This window comes from Triturus cristatus, chromosome 2_2 (assembly GCF_964204655.1).
Source record: "Triturus cristatus chromosome 2_2, aTriCri1.1, whole genome shotgun sequence".
NCBI lineage: Eukaryota > Metazoa > Chordata > Amphibia > Caudata > Salamandridae > Triturus > Triturus cristatus.
In genome coordinates this window covers 73,088,008-73,096,976 of record NC_140582.1, presented here as the reverse complement: position 1 = coordinate 73,096,976, position 8,969 = coordinate 73,088,008, and positions in this window count along the sequence as shown.

The window sequence follows — 8,969 nt, the reverse complement described above, 5'->3', positions numbered from 1 at the left end:
TCCTCCTCCGAATCAGCAGGTGCAGTCTTTTTCTTGCAGCCCAAAGCCTTCGCAAAATCCAGTGCTTGTTTTGGGCTTGTGAAAATTTTTGCTTTGTCATCCGTGCCAATGCGCAGCCGCGCCAGGTACAACATGGCATAAGGAATTTGTTCAGCAATTAAAATCTTTTTCACCGCCTGATACTCCTTTCGAGCCGCTTGAACAGTAGCTGTGAAGTACTGATAGAATGAGAGCATGTTTCCCTAAAATTAAGTAGTCGAGCAATTATCGGCCTGGGTGGAGCTCCTGGAGGAGAGCGAACCGACAAGGACCGATGTGCCCGCTCCACGATAAGAAGCTGTGACAAGTTTTCAGATCCACAGTTATCACGAAGCATGTTTTCAATATATGTCTCCAACCTTCCTACATTGGTCGATTCTGACAGGCCCGTTATACGTAGATTTTTACGACGTGATCTCGCATCGATGTCTTAATTTTGTGCCTTAATGACAGCCAAAATCTTCTCTATATCCAGTGTTTTGGAAGTTACCTGCTGGAGGCAGTCCTCTATATCAGATATGCATTGTTCAGTCTCTCCGATGCGAATGGTTTGCTTATCAAATTTAGCAGATATGTGGTCCATACGGCTGTTCAGGGCTTCGATTTTGCCATCTATTGACTGAAGACTGGCCTGAATTGCCACTAGTGTTTTCTCCATTACAGTAGAAGGCTCTGCTGGAACGTCTAGTTCCGAGTCCGATGTGGCACCGCACGGCGGCCTGCCGGACTTCCGTTGTTCAAATGTGAGGCGCTGCTGGTTCTTGTCAGGTTTCCCCATCGTGGGAAGGGGCACTGGAGTATCAAAAATAAAATCACTATTTGTCCAGTCCTCAGCCGTGATTCGATATCAGGGAGCGCCGACCATGTAACCAAAATGTTCTTCCAGTATTCTGCGTCCAGGTAGGTAGACAGATTACCCCGACTCAGTCCCAGTCAGCTCCGATCATCCAGCCAAGTAAGGCAAGAATTATGAACTTCAGTGCATGAAATAGGAGCAGATTCAGCAGTCGTTATCATGTGGTCACTTGTCGATAGTCGCCATACAGTCCCGCACAAATAGCCAGCCCAGCAGGTCTCATAAAGAAGAGAGCATTAGTTGTGCAGCTGTGATGGGATCGGGCTGAACGAAGGCAGTGTCCAATGCAGCAGCGGCCCAGGCAGCAGTATAGTAGCCCCAAGTTGAGACAGGGAGGGTAGAGGAGGGTGGTGATTCAACAGAGGAGAGAACAACAGCAATTCATGTACAACAGGAAAGTTTAGCAAGTGCGTAGGTCTGTGAAGGCCCAGCAGGCTGCCACTGTCTCACGTACCATGGAGCCCTGCACCCAAGCGATTACAGGCTCAATCCGGTTACAAGCGATGCCGTTCTCTCAGCAATCCCAGCGGAATATATGGCCAATCCGGAATGGGGGGGGGGGGGGAGGGAGAAGGGAGAAGGGCCCAGAGCCACACGAAGCCAGAGGCATCACCCATGAAAATCTTGATAGCGCGGCCAGGCCTCACGCAGCTCCCGGCCACCCACCACACCCAGTTCCCTGGTCAGCTATCGTGCACTGCCGCAGAGTGAGGTGAAACCAATCCTTCGGCCAGTGGGGAGTACGTTAGCACCAGTCTTCAATAACAACTATTATATCCCTCTTCTAGTGACTCCCCGTTTTGCTGATCACAGGCCGGCTGCCTCCTTCTGATAACATACCACGATGCGCAACCTGGGCCCTAGAGGCAGCAATCATCCCAGCAGGGAGGGGGGATCACGCACCTAACCCCTTACCTTAGTTCGATCACAGCTAGTGCAGTAGCTTCGGTGTGTCAGCAGGCCGAGGACGTAGGCCCCGCAATCGCAGAGCTTCCCAGATCAGGCCACTGCGCCGCCACTCCCAAAAAATAGTTGATTGTCTCATGGGGGGGCTGCAGCACGGGGCGATGTTCTCTGCGGGTTTCACTTGCTCCAGCAACTGTAGTTATTAAAGCAGAGACGCTCCTGCGGCGAATCCCCGGAGTTCAACAGCAGCGGGACCCTGTCATGGCCGCCATGCTCGTCCGGCTCCCCACTCATGGGGAGCCGGGTAGCATGGAAAGTGCCCAGGGGCATCACACACCCCTGAAACCGCAAACAACGGGTGCCCTGCAGCAAGAGCATAAAGCGCCACTCAGTTTAGGTTGCGGATGTCCGCGATGAGATAGGGTAATGTAGGGTTATAGCGGGCCGGCCGGCGGAGCTGCACTACAGCGCAGCCATCTTCGCCATGTGCCAAGCCACGCCCACATGCCACCTCCCAAGTTACTGTCATTCCCCAGGCCTCCAGACAGCACAGCTCTCGTCCCTAAATTAGATAATACCCAAGTAACATGTCCAGTAGACACCAACATTCTGATAGCCCCACTGTTTGTTATATTTGTAGAGTGCATGACTCACCCGGCAGGGTACTTTGGCCCTGAAGCAGGAGCTGTACGAGACATGGCTAGGTTAAAGGCCAGGTGTTCAGTTTCTCGCAGAATTCAAGAACTGAGGAGGTGGCTCTGAGGTGCAGCAGATGGCCGTTCCAGTCTTTAGTAAAAAGGCACACAGTAGAAGGCACGACTGCCAGATCTGGTTCTGCATTTGTGATGGGAGGGTGTTGGGGGACAGGGTGCAAGTAGGAGTAGGGTTGAGGAGAGGGGGTCTAGTAAGTTAGTGGAAGTTTATGTGGTTAAGTTACGTGGGGCCAATGTTGTGCAAGGCTTTGTATATGTGCCAGAGGAGTTTGAAGAGTGCTTGTTTGTGGATTGGTGGTCAGTGAAACTCTTCGACATGAGAGATAATGCGAGTGTGGGTTGGGAGGTTGAACCTGCCGAGTTTTGTATGGTCTGAAGCCTTCTAGCCAGTGGAGCGCCATTTCCAGGATAAAGTGTTAGCCACAGTCCAGCTTGCTGAGGGTTAGTTAACGGTACTGTGAGTGTTATGGAGAGCTATTTGAAGATATTTTTGATCCCCTACATATATTTGGTCTAAGAGAACAGTCCTCTATCTGGAATTCCCTGGTGTCAGGACTCCCAGCTAATTGATTTCATTAGAGTTTGGAGCAGGTGATGGAGCAGAACTGTCCTGGAGGGATACCTTTCCAATAGTATTTCTCCATAACAATCAACTCTCGGAATACAGCTACACAACTCTGGACCTATATATGTTAACAATTCTAGATTTTGAACAATCAACTGCATCGTGTTTTCTGGTGTTAAAAATGCCACTTTGTGGTTGGGTGGAAGAAAACAAGACTGGCCTACACAGACAAGGACTATGTATTCACAATTAACAAGTACTGAGCTCGATGGATAAAGCGCTGAAACTTTTCAGACACTCAACCCCAGTCACAGATCTGGGTTGAATCCATCATCCTTCTTTAGCTCAATTCGCCACCCCAGTTCATACACAGCTATATGCAAATCAGTCTTGACCCTGTGCCTCATGGGAACAGTCCAGCCCAAACTGCCACACCATGTCTTCCCTGGACCGGAAACAAGCATCCTGGGACTGGTTTAGGGCTAACAGCCCTCATCAGCCAGAGATCGCCTTGTTGACTAGTCACCACCAGTGCACAGTTCAGAATTCACCAACACACTTGTTCACTCCTCTCATAGAAGACAAGATTAACACAATTTTTTTTTTCTCACCTGAAGGTGGCACTCCACATCTAGCATGGCGTTCCACCAGTCTGCATTTTGGATGCGCTGAGGGCCCCAAACTCCATTGGCAACGCTGTTTCTATGTAGGATGCCATTTTGATCACCTTTCCTGATCAGAGAGCAAAGTCGTACTATTCACCACAGATATTGATGAACCAGGATATGGAAGTGAATACTGAGGCTCATTAGGTCTTGGCTGAACGCAAGTGATTGCGATTTTGCTAGAAGGCTATGGAATAGCAGAAGAAGATGCAGCAATCTCAGAGCAGATTTTTAATTGCCTCAAAGACAAAGCTGGTAACCTGGCTTATTCCAACAGGTCTTACTAGGCTGCGGTGAACACACACACAAAAAAAAAAGAAGAAATCAGAAGCTTGCTCTACTGAACACTGATGAGCACCATTCTGTTGGGCTGCCTGACCAGCTTCCCCAGGGAAATAAAGCACCATTTTAATGTTTGAGCAGTATCTGCAAAGGGGCCTTTAGAGCTCAAGGGTCCTGTAAAGAAAAGCTATTTGGACTATTTCAGTCCACAGCAGGGAAACTCCAAGCTTTAATTTGCAGTTTCCGAAACCAGGCATCTCCAAACCCTTTAAGAACAGCTAGCTTTGTTTAATACAACAATATTGGAGAGCCTAGGCTTTGGACAGAAGTTATTAGACCAGTTTGCCCAGGAAGGATTTTGGTTTGCTGTCTGGTCTACAAGACACTTCAATTTTTAATCATCACAGAAGAGGAAAAGGGACATGGTATAGAAATATGTAACAGAAACCAAGTTCCATCTACCCCTCACCAGACCTTCCACACAACCCACCTTAAATGTCGACAAGCCTTGTTATACACTGGAACGGACTAGAGTGCTGGAGGATATTAGGCTGTATTAGGCTGGGGGATGTGGTATGAGCATGAAAAGCACAGCAGATACACCCAGGCTCCAAATTTCTTAGGAGGTATACCTATGATACACACCAGTCCATGCCTATGACAGGACAGGATTCCACAAGTACAGAAAAGCAAGGGAAGGCTTTGGAACAGGAGTACAATAATCACCACAGTAATTACAGACTAAGAAGTTGCCACTGATTTAATGTGCTTGACCTACAGATGCTTGTGTCACAGTAAGGACAACTTACTTGTTGAAAAGAAAACAAAAAACACGGAGTAATCTATTCGAGAAAATAATTGCTCCTTCGTGAAACATTTCAGAGGAACACAAGACTCTAAGGCATGCAGGTCTATAGGGTGTAGGATTGCCCCCTCCCTCACCTCCCCAGCACAAAAATGTACTTCCAATATTCTCAATAATTACAGTTGTGTTCAGACTATGACGCACTCTCAAAGCAGCAGGAGCAGAACATTGGCCAATGTGTAGGGAGCTGCATTAAAAAGCTGCCTTATTACTTTAACTGCAGCTACTCCCAGAGCACGGACAATAACCGGGACGGCAGTAACAAAATACAGGCTTGTTTTTGCTCCCATCCCATTATGGAAACAATGTGCCTTCAACTGGATGGTAGGTGCTCTCAGTGCAGCATTTTTCTTACGGAGTTTTATATAGCGCGAACTTGACGCGAAGGTATCGGGTATCAGAGCGTTTTACACCAGCACCAGTTGGGTTACATGAGGACACATTCATATTTTTGTTAGGCACGGGGAGATTAAGTGCTTTTCCCAGAATCACAGGATGTTCAGCTTCATTGCCGAGACTCGAACCCGGTTACCCAGATTCGAGGTCACCGCCCTAGCAGTTAGGCCAACTCCTCTCCCCTTTAATAGCAGAATTCCCACACATCAGCATTAAAACTTATTTGAAGAACATTCAAAGATGATACTTCAAACCCATTATCAATCCCCCATACTCCTTTTGGCATCATTTGAATAGGGTATTTATAGTGGTACCCCCAACTTGCAGAGGGTGAGTGGTTCACAAGTTCACTTTGCAACACAATGAGGATACCCTCACACCATCAAGTGACTCTGTAGCCTTACCAGTCCAGTGAGGCAAAGTAACAAAAACAAACCAGTTCCTTTCATTACACTCCCCTGTAGCATGTCGACCCAGGGCTGCATGACGAATGCTATCCGCAATGTGAAACACTTCACATCTTTATGAAAGGTTTTGGAGACCCACGTTTCAAATAAAAATGGTAGTATGCAGTAGTATTTTGACTGGATGCACATCAGTAAGCATACATAAAGCTCTCATTTCCAAGCAGGCTCTAACCCCCATTATGAGAACTGGGTAAAGATAAAATTGATACGATAGGAGTATGTATTCCAAAAGAGCATCCGGGCGCTGTGCTCAACTGTTTCCTACAGACAGGCTAGCAGAATTTAAAATGTAACTGCAAAAAGTATCAGCAGCTCGGATGAGCCAAGTTTTGAGTTCCTTTTTTTTTTCTTTTTAAGTTGCTTCAGATTCAATGGAGTGCATACTGCTAGGAAGCAGGTTCAATGCTTTGGAGCCTGGAACGGCAAATGACCCCCGCCCTCGAGATTTCAGGCAGAACGAAGGTGGTTTAAGAAAATTCATCATCGAATGATCTTTGGGATGGTAGTGGCAGAACCCCTTACGGTATTTGGGTGCGGAATGTTTAAAAGCTCAATAAACGAGCAGAAGTATTTTTAAAAAACTCATTTTATGGATTGGAAGGCAGAGCGGCTGATGTAGAACTCCGCCTGAGAAGTTGTAAAAGACCAGTCTGGAAGCTGTATTCTGTACACTGTGTTTTGTGCAGCCCGAATAAAGACTATCACAATAACCCAATCTTGAGGAAATAAGAACAAAGGCTTGTTTTCCTAGAAGCAAGGGCAGAAAGTAAAATTCTTTTTTCAGAGATTTTATGAGATTAAAACACATGCCAGTGACTGCTGAAGCTTGTGGAAGAAAAGAAAGGTCAGTATCGAATTTGACAAGATTTTTGGCAACCATTATAGTGGCTGGCGAAGGGTATTTAAGAAGCAGAGTTTGGCCACCATTTTATGGTGGAGAAACAGTTGGATTTGCCAAAGAGTATCTCAGTATTGTCTGGATTGAACTTGAGATGGTTCTTACTTCGACAAAATAATTTCTGCCAGGCAATTCTACAAGTTAGTTTCTGAATTAAGAGTTTTTATCCAAGGACAAAATTAGTTGGGTGCCATCACCATACGATGTGGTAGCAATTGCTGAAATAAGGGGAGTCAAAAAGCTGGGCCCAAGGAGGAGCCCTGAGGTACACCAATCATGACTTCTTTCCGATGACAAAAATTGTCCAAGAGATCGGTTTGCCTTCGGTTGGTCAAGAAGGATTTTTATCAGGCTATGGCACAGTGCAAAATTCTGATTTTCAATAGCCGCTGCAATAGGTGTCAAATGCAGTGCATATGTCTAGAAGTGTAGGCATTGCATTAGTTCCGAGTCCAGAGTCATTTTGATAGTTTGAGACTTCATAGTTTGACTTGATAGTTCCAGTCACAGTTGAACTCATCACCACCACCATGATGAAAACCCGGTCTGGAGCCCCAACAGACCCCTGCCCACCGCACATCTACCAAAGGGTCGCCATCGCCCCCGAACTACGACTGACCATCAACGCCTCCCTCCAATCCAGCATCTTCCCCGAAGTCAAGCCCCTCCTCAAGAAGCCCACGGCCGACTCCACGGACCTGAAGAACTATCAGCCCATCTCCCTGCTCCCTTTCACCAACAAAGTCACCGAAAGACTCTTGAATGATCAGCGGACTGCGTTCATTGAAGAAAACGCCATCCTAGACACCACCCAGTCCGGACTCCGCAGCAACCACAGCACCCAGACAGCTCTCCTCGCCGCCACCAACAACATCCACATGCTACTCGACCAGGGACACACCGCAGCCCTCATCCTACTTGACCTCTCCGCAGCGTTCAACAGTCTCATACCCCACCCTCACAGCCAGACTAAATGACGCTGGGATACAGGGAACCGCCCTCAACTGATCTGTTCCTTTCTCCTCGGCAGAACCCAGAGGATCAGACTATTCCCCCCCCCCCTTCATCTCCGAACCCACAGAGATCCACTGCAGAGTACCACAGGGATCATCGCACAGCCCCAAACTGTTCAACACCTAAATGTCCCCCCTCACCGCCATTGTCAGACAGCACGGACACAACATAGTATCTTACGCCAATGACAACCAGCTCATCCTCTCCCTCATGAAGGATCAGATGACACCAGGATCAGCTTCCGGGAAAGAATGAAGGACAGCTGACTGGAGCTCAACACTGAGAAAACAGAGGTCCTCATCCTGGGACCCTCGACCTCTGCCTGGGACAACACATGGTGGCCCTCCCACTCCGATAGACCACATGCGGAACCTCTGCATCACCCTCAACTCCTCCCTCTCCATGACCCGCCAGATCAACACCATCGCCTCCACCAGCTACAACTGCCTCTGCATCCTCCGAAAGACCTTCAAATAGATCCCCCCCCCCTGTGCACACGTTACCCACACACTCAACCAGCAGACTGAACTACGGACACGTCCTCTACGCCGGCATCAACAAGTCCCTCCTACACAAGCTCCAAACCATCCAGAATGCCGTGGCCAGACTCGTGCCGAGGAGTCCCGAACACATGACACAAAACCTCCGTGACCTACACTGGCTCCCCGTCAAGAAGAAAATAACCTTCAAGCTTCTCACACACCTACAAATCCCTCCACATCGGACCCAAAAGCCTCAACCGAGGAGTCTGCTTCCAAGCACCCAAAAGGAATCTCCGGTCCGTCAACCTCACCCTAGCAGAGATTCTCTGCATCTGCAGAAGCAGAGCAGGAGGAGAGGCGTTCTACATCGCAGCCAAGACCTGGAACGAGCTCCCTATCATCAGACGCTCCCCGAACCTGCACGCCTTCAGAAAAGACCTCAAGACCCTGCTCTTCGACTGAGTAGGAGCTGCACCCCCCTAGCACCTTGAGATCCTCACAGGTGAGTAGCGCGCTCTATAAACCCCCTGATTGAGTGCGGACTCAGTTGAACGTTTGGGCCTAAATCCAGACTGGCGTACGTGCAGTACATAGGAATTCTCAAGGTAGGCCATAAGCTGTTGATTAGCAATCTTCCAAAGTTGTGCTTAGTGCTGGAAGAAGGGAGATGGGCCTTAGATTGGGCAAAATGGTAGGGTCCGCCAAAGGTTTCTTTTGTAGAGGCTTAGCAATTGCTAGTTTACAATCAGAGGGAACTACTGTTTCCAGTAATGAAGTGTTTAGGATGTGAATAATGGGAATTGTCATGTCAATGGCTGCAT